We start from the raw sequence: 16,879 nt of genomic DNA, 5'->3' as shown, positions 1-16,879 counted from the left end.
CAGCTTTATAATCGGTGCGCACCTCGAGCACTGGTGGGCTTTGTGCTGGAAGCTGACCCGGCTATTTCCTGTCCTGTGACCATTCGATGGATAATGGAGGTTCTGAGTTCAGGGCAGTTGATCAGACATTAAATTAAAACCAGACAATGACGATACAGCAGTCCCTTATGGTGCAGAGAGCCAAGTCTCAGGCACGTGTGAAATAAGAGAAACCTGTAAAGCAATGATGCGGGCATTGGACACAATGGGGGCGTCGGTTTCTGTAGCCCAAGCAACCTCCTTTCCTTCTGTTTTCAGCTCCCTGATTCAGAGTTCTTGATGGAACTGATTTACACCAATCAAAGTGAGACAATGCCCAGCCTGCTGGCGGTAGAGGGATGGATTTGGCCTCTCGACTAGAAGGGGACAGCTGAGAATGGCATTTGGAAGTTTTTGCGTGGGCTCCTGGAGACACAGGCTTGGAAGAACTCAGGGCGAGGATGAAATAATATCGGATAATATCTGGAGGGGAAAAAAATAAAAGGATTGCATAAGAATGGTTATGAAAACAGAACCCGTTCCAGTGTGACCAGCTGAAAACCCACTCAGTGACCGAGAGCGGAGCTTGGCCTGGCCTGGGCACCACTGAGAAATTGCAGACAGCTGTCGGCAGGATTTCAGCAGAGCGCATACTGCTCCCTTCTGGACAGAGAGGCTGCTGAAGAAAAACAAAAAACAAACATCAGGAGAAGGGGCCAGCCCAAGGAGACCTGGCTGCCTCAGTTCCTGGACCCGAACTCAGCCATTTTCCAGCTGCAGAGCTTTGCATGACAAGAAGCATTTTTCAAGAGCAAAGCCTCTTCACTGAGGAGGAGAAAAAGCAATAGCAAGCCGGAGGAAGGCTCTCTCTTCCTGGCACTGAAACCAGGGAAACTTCAGAGGAAGTGGTAGGAACGTGGTTAACTTCAGCCTCACATGGATTTGCTTGGTGCAGTGCTTACAAGCTGTGCTGTTTGCTCAGAGAACCTCAGCTCATTAATTCACACACAGCTCAGACTTGCATGGGCCAGGGAGAGAGGCTAGATGACATAATCTTGTCCGTCCTCATTTCTATGATTCCACAATTTTCCAGTGGGGAGCTGGAAGTGGAGAGTGTGAAAGCTGGAGTCCTTTCAAATGTAGCACGAATGGACAACATTTTCCTCCCAGTAATGTCTCCTGACCGGGCAGCAGGCTTGGGTGGTGCCACTCTCCAGCAGGCAGAGAGGTATGGTGCTCTGCCTGTTTGATTTCTGGGGCTCCATTCACCTCCTGCAAGCTGTGGGTGATCTCCAGCTACACTGCACTATATCACCTGCCTCCACCAGCTAACGAGCCCTTGGCACTCGCGTGGCAATTATTTCAGTTGTAAAAATCGAAAATGGGTTCTTTTATTGAGCTGACCTGTAACCGGATCCAGTGTGCGAATGGTAGAGGGTCTGTTCCCACCTCAGTCACACACCCCGAGCCTTGCAGTGCTTTTCCACACACTCCCCTGGCCCTCTTGTCCCACAGAGCAGTTGGGGGGCTCCCTCAGGCAGTGGGCTTGGAAAGAAGAGATCCACTCACACTGTCTTTCTAAGGGACGAATGGACCGTAGGACAGGAGAGTTCCCGATATCTTCTGAACACTCTGGCCCAAAATAGCTGGGGAAATGAGTATTTACCACCTCCATCCCCAGCTATTCAGCCCACCACAGCAGGGGCCAAGCTCAGGAGAGCTGCTCTGGCCTGTTTTGGGGTCATGTTCTGAACCAGGCTTTAAGGAGACTTATTCCCAGAATAGAGCCTCTATTTGAATCCTTTCATTATTTCCTCATGAGTTCTGCAAAGTGCTTTTTATTTGTACGTATGTGTGTCTATTAATTTCCCCTTCCAAATATTCCCCAGCCAGCACCACAGCATTAGTACAGCCAGAGAGTTGGGGCCGGACTCGGCTGTACATAGAAAGGAGGAAACAGCTAAAAAAAGAAATCAATGATGTGGTCACCTCCAAGGCTGGGAGAAAAGCTGTTAAAAGCTGGAGATTTAAAACAACGTACATTTGATTTGACACCAAACTAAAAGCTGCTCTAAGTGCAACATCTCAGACTGCCAAATGCAGAGCACCTGCAGGAGAGCAGTAACTGTTCAGAATAATGGGGTGCTGTAATAAGCTAATGCCCATGCACTTCATTGTGTGCTGGAGCTATATTTTGCCGAAAGGTCCCTGGATTCTGTGGCATCTGGTGGAAATTTTTCAGCAGCTTCAGATAAATTTTAAATGGAGATTTTCACTTAATATGAAAATGAATAACACTCAGTACAATACAGTATTTTGATATATTCCATTTATTTTATGCTGATCCCCCACTTTCAGTTTTTGATATGCTGCATTTTTGTATTAGCAATGCTTATAATGTCATCTGTAAGTTTCAGAGTTAACACCGGTGTGAATGAATGGGACAGTTCACATCTCTTATGACCATCATTTCAGGTTATCTGCAGATTCAGAGGTCACTGTATCAGTGACATTTGGTTCATGTTTTCAATGTTATCTCCACAACCGTAAGGGCTGGAAACATTTTTTTTTAAATGAAAGGTGAGGTTCTGGATTGTCATGCTGCAGCAAAAGGTGAATTCTGTGACTGCAGAGCACACGGGGCCCTGTTCGTAAGGAGTGCACAGGGGACTGTCCTGAAGGAAGACAAACTGACTCTTCTGGTGGAAAATGCCAGTTGTGATATAATCACGGAGGAGCATCCCAAGGCTATAGCGGTCCCAGACCTTCCTCCTCATAATGCAACCAGATCCCAGAATCACCAGGTTTCATTATTTGCACTTTCTGTCCCTACAGGAAGATGGAGGTTGGAACGTGGAAATATTCTCTAGCGCTCTCTTGCATTTGGAACATGGTTTGATGAGTTCAGTGCAGGCAGAATTCATGATCTTGGGGCCTTTAACCTCTGCTCTGCGGTGCAATGAGTGTCACTGCAGTTGTTGGTGAGTGTGTAGATTAGAGGTTTGTCTCAATTCTAAAGGAACAAGCTACTTTAGGACTAGTGCGCTGTGCACCAAGGCCCAATGAGGTAGCCCGTGCCTTTACGCCGTACACCACTCTCACGAGTGTTGTCAGAGCAGCTGGACAATTGCTACAGAGGATCAAAGGGAAAAAAGCCATCACTGGTCTGACCACTCAGCTGGCATTCAATGAGCGAGGTAATTTCCCCTGGACTTGCAATAAGGTCCTGGACTTGACCTAAGACCTCCGTCCACAAGGTTTGTTCATTCTTTCAGATAGGTACAGACCCATTGCTACTATCAGGATCTCACCTCAGGGCCCTCTTCTGCTATTAGCCAGAATATTCTTTCCTCCTTTCATTTGCCTCATAATACAAACCTGGTTCTTAGCACAAAATGTCTCCCTAACTTCTAAAACTGTGTCAAATCTGCCGCTAACCTCGTGGGAAATCCCATCATCTGGGGGAAGGAGGCTCATGAGCAGAATGGATGCAAATTAACTCAGTGAAACAAATTGTCCAGCAGGAGAGGAGCAGCTGGATTCTCAACAAATGCAGCAGGTCTGAGATCATATCAGCCACCTGTAGTTCTTTATATCCCCCCTACACACACACACACAGCCCCTGCTCCTCCCATGTGAAAGCTGCAAAACCCTGGGACTTCTGGCCAATAATTTTCTGCTCCATTGAGAGTATATTGGCGAGACTAACAATGGCAATATTTATTTCCCTTCAGATGCTGTTTCATTTCTCCTATTTCAGTCTGTTGCTTCATTCCCTCCCAAATAAATCACAAAAACTGGAGGGGCAGCAGTGGGAAAGGCCATCTCTTATCTCCCCTTCTTGTGCTTCCCCCCAGAACCTCCGATGCCTCAGGAAGGCAATAATCTAGCCCCGACATTTTCAATGTGGTAGGCAGGAGACAGCCCTGGCTGTAATGGATGGTGGATAGTTAAGCCGCATCCAGCCTTAGGATAAGGCTCTCTTGAACTCATTTACACTCACCTCTTTCACTTGCCCTCCCACAATTCATTCCATGTGTCTGTCCCCTTTTGTCTGAAACAGAACGTCTACCCCACTTCCCCATGTCTTCCTAGAGCCCTCATTTTTACATGATGCCCATTGTTTTTGATCCAATTACTTTGTAAAAACAGGTTTCAGAGTAGCAGCTGTGTTAGTCTGTATCCACAAAAAGAACAGGAGGACTTGTGGCACCTTAGAGACTAACAAAGGTATTAGAGCATAAGCTTTCGTGAGCTACAGCTCACTTCATGCATCCGATTAGATAGATAGACAGATATATGTTAAAGTCACTGAGATGTTCCAGCCAGCATGGCTGAGTGAAGAGCTTGCCACTAATGGGCCAGCTATGTAATCTTCTCTAACAGCAGACTGATGGCAGAGTTTAATAGATCTTTATGAGGTTTTTATTAGAGTTTGATACAGTCTCAGGCCTGCTGCAGTTGCCAAATTGTCAGGTTGCTCATAAACGTGAATGAATTAGAAATAACTAATGCTAAAACTATTCCTTACTGTAAAGGGCTGAGTGCAGCTCCCCCTCTAGCAATGCTGTGGTGGGTGAATGTGCCCCTGGGATCCTGTTTAGAGCAGGAAACAATCACTGAAACTAAAAGGTGGAAAATTCAAAACTGATAAAAGGAAATAATTATTTTTATAATGTGCCATGATCCTGTGGAACTCACTGCCACAAGATATTGAAGCCAAGTTCTTAGCAGGATTTAAAAAGGGATAAGACATTTATGGGGACAGAAAGAACATCCAGAGTTATTATAGTCAGTATTAAAAAATAGATGAGATTTTTGGAAGTTATAAACCCTCCTGCTGCAGGGTAGGCAGCACCTTCTAACTACTGGGGGTCAGGAGGAAATTTCCCCTGGGGCAGATTAACTCATCACTGCCCTACAGCAGGGTTCTTGCACCTTCCTCTGGAGCAGCTGACACTAGCAAGTGACAGAACATTGGGGTAGATAAGCTCTGGTCTGATCCAGTCTGACAATTCCTATGTCCTATGTAACACAGTGCAAGGACAAAAACCCGTAGCGGTGTCTGGCTGCCAGCAGCAAGGAGAGATTGGTGTCAGGTGTAGTGATGGACACTCGTCCAGTCCTAACAGCACGAAGAATAGCAATTTGTCTCACCTAGATCATGGCATGGCTGTCAGAGAGGAATGAGTTTCAGCTGATCTCGGCCTGTGCTGGATAGGAAGGCAGGGGCTTAGAGATGACAGCATGGAGTCCCAGCATCTGCCCACCAGGAAATGGACTGAGACCAGTAACCACCCAACAGCCATCCAGTGGGGATGAGTCTCAGCTATGACCACATGGCCAGATGAGTCTCTTCTCCTTTGGCCGGAACCGGTTTGCCCAGGCCTAATTATAACTAGGTTAGAAGCCAAAGTGACTCACTGGCAGGGAATGGATGCTGGCCAGGAAGCTGCTATGTACAAGCCATGTTCTCAGTACCTTTCTCTTGATGCTGGGATTTCAGCTACCAGTAGTTACACCAGTGGCTCTATTTGCTCATTGCCCTGCACTGGTATAAATTGTGTCAACTCCAGGTGTTTGCACTGGTGCAGCTACGCCCCACTGGCTAAATTCCCAGTGTGGACAAGGCCCGAGCCCAATCCTTTGTTATGAAGAGCCCCATCCAGAGAGGTGCTCAACTCAGTTGTAGAGCTGGGTGAATAAAGGATTTTTCTGGGTGTTGGCAATTCCAAAAGACTGAGGGGGAAAAAATGTTTTGGGTCAAATCGAAAACAACGTTTTTCAAACTTTTCGGCAGAGCAGAAAGTCAAACAAAATGAGTTTAGTTTAGATATCGAGCATTTTTTTACCTTTTACATTTTCTAACTATAAAATTTAAGTAAATTTCTCAGCAGAAGTCCCATCACCCAGGAAATGTTGAAACAATACATTTCAATTTTATCCGATTTTTTTTCAGCTGAAACAATTCAGCAAAATCAACACAAGTTCACAAAGTGTTTTGGTGTCACCAGATCTGCATATTTCACCCCAAAAAAGCTTTGGTAGAATTTTTTTGCCCAGCTCTACTCAATTCTTCCTGAGATGAGTAAGGCTGAGAGCATGCTGCCTCGCTCAGGTGAGGCCCAGCACCCTGGTGAATTCGGAGCCCAGCCAGGGACATTGTCCCTGCCTGTGTATGTCTGAAATCTGGAGACAAGCTAGAGGAGTCCACTCCGCTGGTATCGAATTTTCTTCTCTGTGGTACAGTATCTCCTTGAAGTGTGACAACTGCAATTACTTCCAGATGTGAGCCTCTTCGTTGCCAGCAGGCTGGGGTGGATGTGGTAAACTCCGCAATGGAAACCAAAAACCAGGCCAGATGTGCCATGTCAATGTCACATCTGGCTCCAAGGCTCGCAGCAATAACCAGAACAAATGGCTGTTAGTTCTTCTGTCCTGAACTTGTCAGTGTTTTAATGTTTAAAGGGAAAACGGTAAAGCCTAGACCATCGTCACTTCCTGCCAGGGACCCTAGCAGCCAACGCTGTGAGCCTGCTATGTCTGACAGATAACAGTGACCTGCAGGACTCACTAGCCAAACTGTGGCATGGTGTGGCCGGGGTGAGGTCCTTGGTGGCAATTCCTGGGAACATTGTTAAGGATGCGTACCTCAGGTCACTGGCTAACTGTGTTGCTGACTCAGTCCCAGCTGCCTATGGGCCTGGCTCTAGGCAGGAAGAGTGAATGATTGGTTAGACACTCTTTAAAGTGAGCCAAAGCAAGAAATTCAAAGTTAAGGCTGGTGCTGGTGGGATTTGTCAGCGAAGAAGCTCAGCCCCCTCGCAGTGATGGAATATAGTATGCAACCCCATCCTGTCGTCCTGAACTTCCCCTGCAGCTGCTGAGGCAGCATCGCTGAACTTTGAGGTAAGCAAAGGGGAAGCAATTTGTTCCCGAATCAGTCCCTGCCTTGTTTGGATGGGCCACAGCCCTGTACTTGTGATACCATGATGTTTGTTTCCAAGAGGACAGTGTGATGTCAGGAAGAATTGTGATCTGTGACATCACTGGATAAATCAGGGAAGAGCCTCTCTCTGTACGTGTATCCCCCAGCAAACAGCAGTGATTGAAAAGGAACAGCAGTGGATTGTCAGCCAAATAGGAGTGTGGCCAATGTCCTTTAGAGAAAAGTGTCACATGATGGTCTGTATGTAGGACTGGTTTCAGAGTAACAGCCGTGTTAGTCTTTATCCGCAAAAAGAACAGGAGGACTTGTGGCACCTTAGAGACTAACCAATTTATTTGAGCATGAGCTTTCGTGAGCTACAGCTCACTTCATCGGATGCAATGATGAATTCATCCGATGAAGTGAGCTGTAGCTCACGAAAGCTTATGCTCAAATAAATTGGTTAGTCTCTAAGGTGCCACAAGTCCTCCTGTTCTTTTTGTATGTAGGACTGGGAGCCAGGAATTCCTGGGTTCTAATCCTGCTCTCACACTGTGCCTTTAGGCATGTTACTTTGCCTCTCTGAGCCTCAATTTCTCCCTTATACACTGTGGTAGTAATAATTAGAGATGGGCTCCAACCAACATCGTGGATCAAAACACCATGGACATTTGATTCTGGATTCAGAGTTTTGAAGCTGGCCCAGTTTCTACAGTGGATGAAAACAAAGCCCCGGGCCCCATCAGAATGTCCCTGAACTTCAGGGAAGTTGGTTCTATGCTTTGTGCCTTGAGCCATTGCTAACAATAATAATTATACCCATGTACCTCCTGCACTGGGGGCTTGAGAGGATCAGTTCATCTTGGTAAAGCACTTTGAAGACGAGAAGTTCTTCCGATGGGGTTTGCTGTGTTGGAATGGGAGTGGAGACGTTTGGCGCTTACTGACATCCAAAAGTTAGTGGAGAAGCAGCATTCTTTGAGAAGTGTACAGCTTCATGAGATGGGAATCTCAGTGTAAAGGTCTTTATTTCCTTCATCAAGTCTGCTCTCTGGACTCCGGCCCAAAAGAGTCTTTGTACCTTTTACCAGTGTATATTTGAAAGCTACCCCAGTGCAGCTCAGTCTACGCTCAAATACCATACTCCCCAGAATTAATAATTTTATTAAGATAATGTTGAAGGAAAAAGAAAATGGTACAGAGTTTAAGCATAGAAGTTTCTGGTTATCAGGAAATAAGGTACAGATTATCAAGGGGTGCGAAATTCGGTTTAGGAACGGGTGGCATAAGGAATACATAATCTGCAATCTCCCCGATTGGGGGTAAAAATTTAACGGGTCAAAGTACAGACATTGAGATATGGGGGTATGTTGTCCGTACAATGGCTATGTTCAGGTGTGGAGTATAATGAGCGGATACGATGATAGGGATGGATCTACCCTCATTTGGTGGGATTTAATGTTCAGTGAGTTTATGGTTCCAGTTCATATGGTCCAATGGAAAAAGTCTCTCAGTCCCTTCCCATAGCGGATGCACGATGTCGTACTGGCTCACACCTCCTGGTGCTGTCAGTGGCCGGTGATGTGTTCGATGTAGATGTCCCGGGACCATCGGATGGTGTCCAAGACCATGAGGCGCCGCATGAGCCGTGCGTAGCGTCGACCGATCCCACAGGTCTGCAGCACACGCTCGTTGCAGGGGTCCCAGGCGCCCAGGGCTCCGACGATCAGGGCATCCATCTGCACCTCGCAGCCCTTCGCTCTCAGGCTGTGGGCCGGGAGGCGTATTTTTCCAGCTTACAAGCCCGGGCTTCGCGGAAGGCCGGGGTCCTGTTCTCAAAGGAGACCGTGACGTCGACGAGGATGATCTTTTTCTGGGCCTCGTGGGTGGCTACCACATCAGGTTGCAACTGGCTGTCAGTCCCGGGGATGGCTCAGTTCACGGTGACCTCCCCCAGGCGCAGTGCGATGGCTTTCGCCAGGCGGTTCTGGATGGCGTTGGGGCACAGCTGCCAGGCAGGGTCTCGTTGGAGTAGCCGCACTTCCTGCGACGCTTGTCTCGGTTCCCGTGACGGACGGCTCCGTTGAGCGGGACGCAGTTGAGCCGGGCGCGGTGGATGAACCACCAGTCAGCGAAACGGGTGAAGCCGCCCCCCAGCGAGGAAGTGGTTGCTGGCGTCCCACTTGCTGGTCAGTTCGAAGGCTTTACCCTGGTCCGGTTTACGCTTCAGGGCTTCCATGTACAGCGAGTGGATGGCCGCCTTCAGGGTCCTCTCCAGCAGGCCCCTGGCACTCGGGGTGACGATGGTGTTGTCCTCAGACCTGATCTACGGCCCCAGGACTCCCAGCTCCTGGCACTCCTCGCACCACTCCCAGCGACAGCCGATGCGCTTCCCCAGGCGACGCGTGGCATTGCGAGCACGGGACCACAGTGAAGCGATGTCGCACCCGTCCCGTCCGAATTCGCCATGCAGGGAACCGCTCAGGAAGCTGGCGGTGTCTTGGGTGGAGGGGGCTCTGCCGATCCGCTTCTTTGTTGTGTCATGGAGGACGTTTGCTGCAATGTTCCTTACCATGGCGTCAGGACACGTCAGCAGGCGGAAGGCGTGGGTGATCACTGCGATGTCACACAGGTCACCCATGCGGGGGACATTGGCACCGCCATGCCTGTGGGCGATATACACCAGCTCGTTGCTGGCTCTCTGGGGAAGGAACAGCCACTTCTTCACCAACTGCCGGAAGATCTTGTCTGCCTTGTTGAGGGGTACCTTCACGACGGCAGATCCCCTTAGGACGCACGAGATGCAGGGGATCAAGAAGGTGTTCAGGGCGTTTATCTTCTGCCATGGTGCTAGCAGGGAGGCATCGATCTTGGTGGCATCCTGCAAGATCTCCTGGATGGTGTCCTCGGGTGTCTGCCGGACACAGAAACCCATCGGCGTGCCGAGGTGCTGGTACATCTGCCCCTCTGCCGGGGGGATGATGGGCTCGCCCTGGATCTCGAACCCTGTTGTCTGCACCGAATCCCTTTTGCTGTCGTCGATGTGGACAGATGCGCACTTCTTTGCATTGAAGCGGAGCCCCATCCAATCGGCAGCTCAACTGGTGGCATCTAGCATACGTTGGAGGTTCTCTGGGTCGTCCGTGGTCAGGACCAGGTCATCCGCATAAGCCAGGACGCTCACCCTCTCACTGTGGAGGTTGAAGCCGTCGGCGCCATTGGAGATCACTCGCAGCAACGGCTCCATGGCAAGGTTAAAGATGATGTGGCTGAGGGGACAGCCCTGCTTAACTCCGCTCCGAATCGGGATCTTGGCGGTCTCCCCTTCGACCGAGCGAATGGTGGTGCTGCATCCCTCATACACCTCTCCGATCACACGGAGGAAGTTCTCTGGCATCCCAAACTCCTGGAGCATGGCAGAGATGTGGTGGTGGGGCATGGATCCAAAGGCGTTAGCCAGGTCAAGCCATGCTACCGTGCACTGCCTCGCTACACCAGTCATTGACATGGTGACCAGTATGCTTGGAAAAGACACAGAGATCCTGGCTATTGGACAGTTGCACTGCTCTCTCTGTCCTGCCATGGGTGTGCCTTTCTCAGATAAAGGTCATTATTTACACAGAGCCTTTTATCCCAAAGCACTTTGCAAGTTGTAATGCAAATGGCGTACTCAGAGCTGTACAGACATTGGTGTGGAGGGAGGATGGCATAGACAAGAGAGACGACCTTGTGGTTAAAACATTCTCCGAGTACTCAGGAGACACAGGTTAAATCCCTGGCTCTCTCTCACATGAGCAAGTCATAGGCTTTTCAAACATCCTCTGCTCCTGTTCTGACGCGTGTGGCAAGATTTTCAAAGGAAATGAGGCGCCCGCATTCTGAGATCTCTTGAACATCTAGCCCATAATCTTTCTGTGCCTCAAATCCCCAGGAGTAAAAGGAGACTGCCTTTCTCTGTTTCAATTGTAAGCTCTTTGGGGCAGGGACTGTCTCTTACTACAGGAATGTCTAGCACATAGGGGCCCGATCTCATCTGGGGACCCCTTAGCACTATTAGAACACAGATAGTAAACCAGAATGACAAGATGGGTATGTCCCTCACTGGCGAGTCAGTCTCCCTTCAAGTCTGTGGAAGTCACCAAAAACCAATAGGTTTCTTCAGAAGAAACTGAAGGTTCAAAAGCAGCCCAAGTATCTAATCATATTAATCTCTAGTTCTTATCTAGCATGTTTCACCAGCTGATCTCAAAGCTCTTTGCAAATGAGGTCAGTATCTTTATTCCCATTTTATCAGTGCGGAAACTGAGGCACAGAACAATGACATGACTTGCCCGGGTCATCTAGTTCAGGTCTAGTCTAGGAGAGGGTTTCCATGCAAGGCACCAAGATGGGAGGGTGCTGAGGACCCTTTTATCAGATTTTGATCAGAGATGATCATCCCTCCAGCAAACTAAATGACTCCATCACTCTCCTAAGACAGTATTGTTTCCTGGTGTAATGATCCTCCTTCCTCACTGTTCTCTTTGGAGAATCCTGAGCATGAAGAAACCAGCTCTATAAATGAGAAGAGCTTGTTGGCTCTTTTCTGGCAGGGGAGGTGTTGTCTTCTTCATTGCTAGGGGTCTGGCTGCATTTGTTAGATGCTGCACCTCTCTTCCTGCTAAAAGAACCCATCAGATCCTGGCTGTATTTGATTTAAGGTTTCCCTAGAGTTATGACGAGAACATCTCCCTCTTTCCTTTCAGGGCAGCTATTTAAGTCTCATTGGGCCTGTCAGTGACTGGGATGGATCTTTAAAATGCAGCAGGAGTTTGGTATTATTGTGCTGTGAAATCTAAATGCACTCAAAGCGTTCAGAAGATAATGCATTTTCCTAGCAATGTATTTATGAAAGAGTAAAGCTCTGAGTGCTTGGCCCAGCTCCCAGAGGGAGCATCGGATAGACTGCACATACCGTAGATTGTGTTTAATTTCATCTTTATGTTTTCCCGCTAATTAATACCCGTGTGCTAGCTGGTGCACAGAGACTGCTTTACCTTGTGCCAGCAGACTTTAATAGTAACGTAGTTTACACAGCCGCCCGTTGGAGCTGGGAGGCAAGGAGATAGAACAGAGCATTTTTCACAAGCTCTCTCGCTACCCCCTTGATTACTTTGCTCCACCTGTTAGCTGAGACCCAGCAAAGCGCATAAGGGCGTTTCATGGGACACAGGCGGGTAAATGCACAAGGATTCCATTGTACCTGCAATTTCACAGCCCTCCCCAACCCCAAATGTGCAATTTACTCATGATTGCCAAGGAAAGCCAGTGAGGGAAACATGCACTGATTCCCAACAGTAAAGCAGCCTATGGATACAGCAGCACTGAGAAGTAGTGAGAAGGAAAGCGAAGGTAAAGAGGGGAGTCCATTGGGGTGTCCTTCAGCCAGCCTGCTTAGCCTAGTGTTCTCTTTGGTACTATCAGTTGTGTTATAGTAGACCTTGTGCTGGGCACTGTACAAACACCTAGCAAGAGACAGCCCCATCCCCAGAGACGGGGGGAGAGAATATAAGGGAAAATACAGGTGATGTAGGTTACCATAAGGTGCACAACAGGTCAAAGACCCTATTCACTGGACCACACCATCTCTGTTCCGGGGAAGTGATGATACTGCACCACTGAGGTGCCCTAAGGTATGGCTACAATGGTGAGTTTTACCTGGAGTTAGTGATTGTCAGTTAACTCAAGCTAGTTAACACATAGAATCCTAGAAGATCAGGGTTGGAAGGGACCTCAGGAGGTCATCTAGTCCAACCCCCTGCTCAAAGCAGGACCAACCACAACATAATCTGGACATTCCCCAAAGGTTTGCTCTAGTACATACAGGTTTCTGTTTTTTCCTAGAGATCAATGCAGGTTAACCACCAGTGTTTGTAGCCTGGGTGTGTCCAGACTAGCCTTTGCAAAGGTGTTACCCACCTTGAGTTAACTGGCAATCAATTAACTCCAGGTAAAACACTCTGGTGAAGACAGGACCTTTCCCCCAGGGCCAATCTAGCAGCCTGAGAGCTCTGCAGAATGAGGGAGGCAGGGCCTAGCTCAGGTTATTGTATGTTATACCACCGCCTCCTGTCTGGTTTTCCCTGTAGGGAGGTTACAGGAACTGGAGAGATGAGTCTAAAGGAAGCACAGCTCTGACCCCTGATTATATTAGGACCCTGCCTTGATGTGCCCCAGCTGTGGGAAGCAGGCAGAAGAGGTGTGTGGGTGACAGGCACACAGCCAAGCTGGGCCTGTGGAAGTTGGATAGTGAATGAAGAGCCCAAAACAGGGAAGGAAGAAAATGGCTTCTTGAGGGATAAAACCATCTCCCAGGGGTAGAGTCGGAGCTGGGTCTGAGGCTGCAGCAAGCACAGGGAAAAGCAGGGAAATGAGGGCTATTGTGAACACTGCTGGAAAAGCAAAAGATAGAGTGTGGGTCTCTGCTACAGAGCTGGCCCCTCCACCATCCTCCAGCTGAGAGAAACCCAACAGGGCAAAGACGCAGCCAGTGAGTGATGGGAGCCTCCAGAGCCAAGTGGATGTGACCCCAGCATCGCTGGAGCCAGCAGACTTTGAAAGCAAGCAGCTGTTTCCGGAAACGTGCCCCCATCGTGGAGAGAGGCTCTTGGTGAGTGCTGTGATCTGAAACCTGCCAGGGGGCAACTCGCTTGGGTATGCACCCTGACACGCCTACCCGTGCAGGCACACCCATACGTATCCCCACACATACGTGTAGAAAGACATGCAAAGGGGCACATACCAACATAGGCAGATCTTTGCAAGAGCAGAACTCTGTCTGTTGTCAGATGAGATTTGGCATGAGTTGGAGAGTGCAGGCAGAGGGGTTTCGCAGGGATGATGGGAGCAGCAGAGGAGAAGGCTCTGGACAGCAGCCATGCTGGGAGTGAGTGGGCGGAAGGATAGATGTTGAGTCAATAGGTCTCAGAATGGGTGAGAAACTGGAGTGAGTGGAATCCTCCGCATATAGCGAGGGGCAGGGGTGGGCTAGATGAGTATGAACGAGACGCTCCTTATCCAAGCAGCCCCCAGGGCACTGAGGGGGAGGTTGGGCTGTCTAGTCCCTGGAACAAAATTTTATCTCCTTGGATGCTGTGAACGGAGCATCCTGTCACCAGCAAATTGATTCACGGGCATGTGTTAGTACGATACACGCTGCTGATGACCTGCGAGAGGCAGATCAATGTTACTGAGTGAGTCAGTAGCAGGCCTCTGCACTGTTTGTGATCTGTCACCCTCTCCAGCTTCTGGGGATGTTCCTCCCCGAGTTGCTATGAATTGCCGTGAGAAACGAAAGCATGCCAGAAACGTGCCTGGAGCATTTTAGCAGGCAAAGCCATCGTTCATTGTTCCATCCTTCCCAGTGGTTTATATCATGCACTGGCCGTGCCCTAGTGAGGCCTGAAGAAACTGGGGTATCTACCTGAGTGTCTTTCCACCCCTTTAGAACCAAATTCACTGAGTTCTGGGTCAATCTATCCAAGCAAACTGCACCTGGCTGGGGCATCAGAGACATCAAGCCAAACACCCTCTGATCCGTAATGGTCTAAATCACCCCCATTGTAGTAACCATTACTTTTAAGCATTCATAGCATGCACAACTCATGTCTGTAACATGCTTATAACATCTGCTGATAATTTATTAAATCTTCATACACAGTTTATAAATGGAACCCTACTGTGTGACTAAAAGCCCATAGCCCGCTTTCATAGCCCACCCTTGCTCACAAGGCTGAATCGCTGGGGTGAGTCTATCACGCTCTGGCCCCGTGCTAACTTAGGGTATGTCTACACTACGAAATTAGGTCGAATTTATAGAAGTCGGTTTTTTTGAAATCAGTTTTATATATTCGAGTGTGTGTGTCCCCACAGAAAATGCTCTAAGTGCATTAAGTGCATTAACTCGGCGGAGCGCTTCCACAGTACCGAGGCAAGCGTCGACTTCTGGAGCGTTGCACTGTGGGTAGCTATCCCACAGTTCCCGCAGTCTCCGCTGCCCATTGGAATTCTGGGTTGATATCCCAATGCCTGATGGGGCTAAAACATTGTCGCGGGTGGTTCTGGGTACATATCGTCAGGACCCCATTCCCACCCTCCCTCCCCCCGTGAAAGCAAGGGCAGACAATCATTTCGCGCCTTTTTTGTCTGCTGCCAGCCAAAGATGTAAAGGATAGATGGAGTGGGTCAGAACAAGAAATAGACCAGATTTGTTTTGTACTCATTTTCCTCCTCCCCTGTCTAGATCACACAGCAGTCAGTCACAGAGAAGGCGCAGCGAGGTTAATCTAGCCATGTATCAATCAGAGGCCAGGCTAACCTCCTTGTTCCAATAACAACGATAACTTTGGTGCACCATTTCTTATTGGAACCCTCCGTGCAGTCCTGCCTGAAATACTCCTTGATGTACAGGCACACCCTTTGTTGATTTTAGCTCCCTGAAGCCAACCCTGTAAGCCGTGTCGTCAGTCGCCCCTCCCTCCGTCAGAGCAACGGCAGACAATCGTTCCGCGCCTTTTTTCTGTGCGGACGCCATACCAAGGCAAGCATGGAGGCCGCTGAGCTCATTTTGGCAATTAGGAGCACATCAACCACCACACGCATTATCCAGCAGTATATGCAGCACCAGAACATGGCAACGCGATACCGGGCGAGGAGGCAACGTCAGCGCGGTCTCATGAGTGATCAGGACATGGACACAGATTTCTCTGAAAGCATGGGCCCTGCCAATGCATGCATCATGGTGCTAATGGGGCAGGTTCATGCTGAGGAACGCCGATTCTGGGCTCGGGAAACAAGCACAGACTGGTGGGACCGCATAGTGTTGCAGGTCTGGGACGATTCCCAGTGGCTGCGAAACTTTTGCATGCGTAAGGGCACTTTCATGGAACTTTGTGACTTGCTTTCCCCTGCCCTGAAGCGCATGAATACCAGGATGAGAGCAGCCCTCACAGTTGAGAAGCGAGTGGCGATAGCCCTGTGGAAGCTTGCAACGCCAGACAGCTACCGGTCAGTTGGGAATCAATTTGGAGTGGGCAAATCTACTGTGGGGGCTGCTGTGATGCAAGTAGCTCACGCAATCAAAGATCTGCTGATATCAAGGGTAGTGACCCTGGGAAATGTGCAGGTCATAGTGGATGGCTTTGCTGCAATGGGATTCCCTAACTGTGGTGGGGCTATAGACGGAACCCATATCCCTATCTTGGCACCAGAGCACCAAGCCGGCGAGTACATAAACCGCAAGGGGTACTTTTCGATAGTGCTGCAAGCTCTGGTGGATCACAAGGGACGTTTCACCAACATCAACGTGGGATGGCCGGGAAAGGTGCATGACACTCGCATCTTCAGAAACTCTGGTCTGTTTCAAAAGCTGCAGGAAGGGACTTTATTCCCAGACCAGAAAATAACTGTTGGGGATGTTGAAATGCCTATATGTATCCTTGGGGACCCAGCCTACCCCTTAATGCCATGGCTCATGAAGCCATACACAGGCAGCCTGGACAGTGGTCAGGAGCTGTTCAACTACAGGCTGAGCAAGTGCAGAACGGTGGTAGAATGTGCATTTGGACGTTTAAAGGCGCGCTGGCGCAGTTTACTGACTCACTTAGACCTCAGCGAAACCAATATTCCCACTGTTATTACTGCTTGCTGTGTGCTCCACAATATCTGTGAGAGTAAGGGGGAGACGTTTATGGCGGGGTGGGAGATTGAGGCAAATCGCCTGGCTGCTGGTTACGCGCAGCCAGACACCAGGGCGGTTAGAAGAGCTCAGGAGGGCGCGGTACGCATCAGAGAAGCTTTGAAAACCAGTTTCATGACTGGCCAGGCTACAGTGTGAAAGTTCTGTTTGTTTCTCCTTGATGAAACCCCCCGCCCCTTGGTTCACTCTACTTCCCT

General features: G+C 49.2%; 1 protein-coding gene across 2 annotated transcripts in view; it reads left to right on the top strand.

Annotated features, from left to right (window-relative positions):
* Positions 1–16,879, top strand: part of TACC1 (transforming acidic coiled-coil containing protein 1) — a 151,183-nt gene that overhangs the window by 22,577 nt on the left and 111,727 nt on the right. The gene's annotated exons all lie outside the window — the stretch shown is intronic.

This window comes from Lepidochelys kempii, chromosome 26 (genome assembly GCF_965140285.1).
Source record: "Lepidochelys kempii isolate rLepKem1 chromosome 26, rLepKem1.hap1, whole genome shotgun sequence".
NCBI classification, from domain to species: domain Eukaryota; kingdom Metazoa; phylum Chordata; order Testudines; family Cheloniidae; genus Lepidochelys; species Lepidochelys kempii.
The sequence above is the reverse complement of the archived record's forward strand: the minus strand, read 5'-3'. Positions and strand labels throughout refer to the sequence as shown.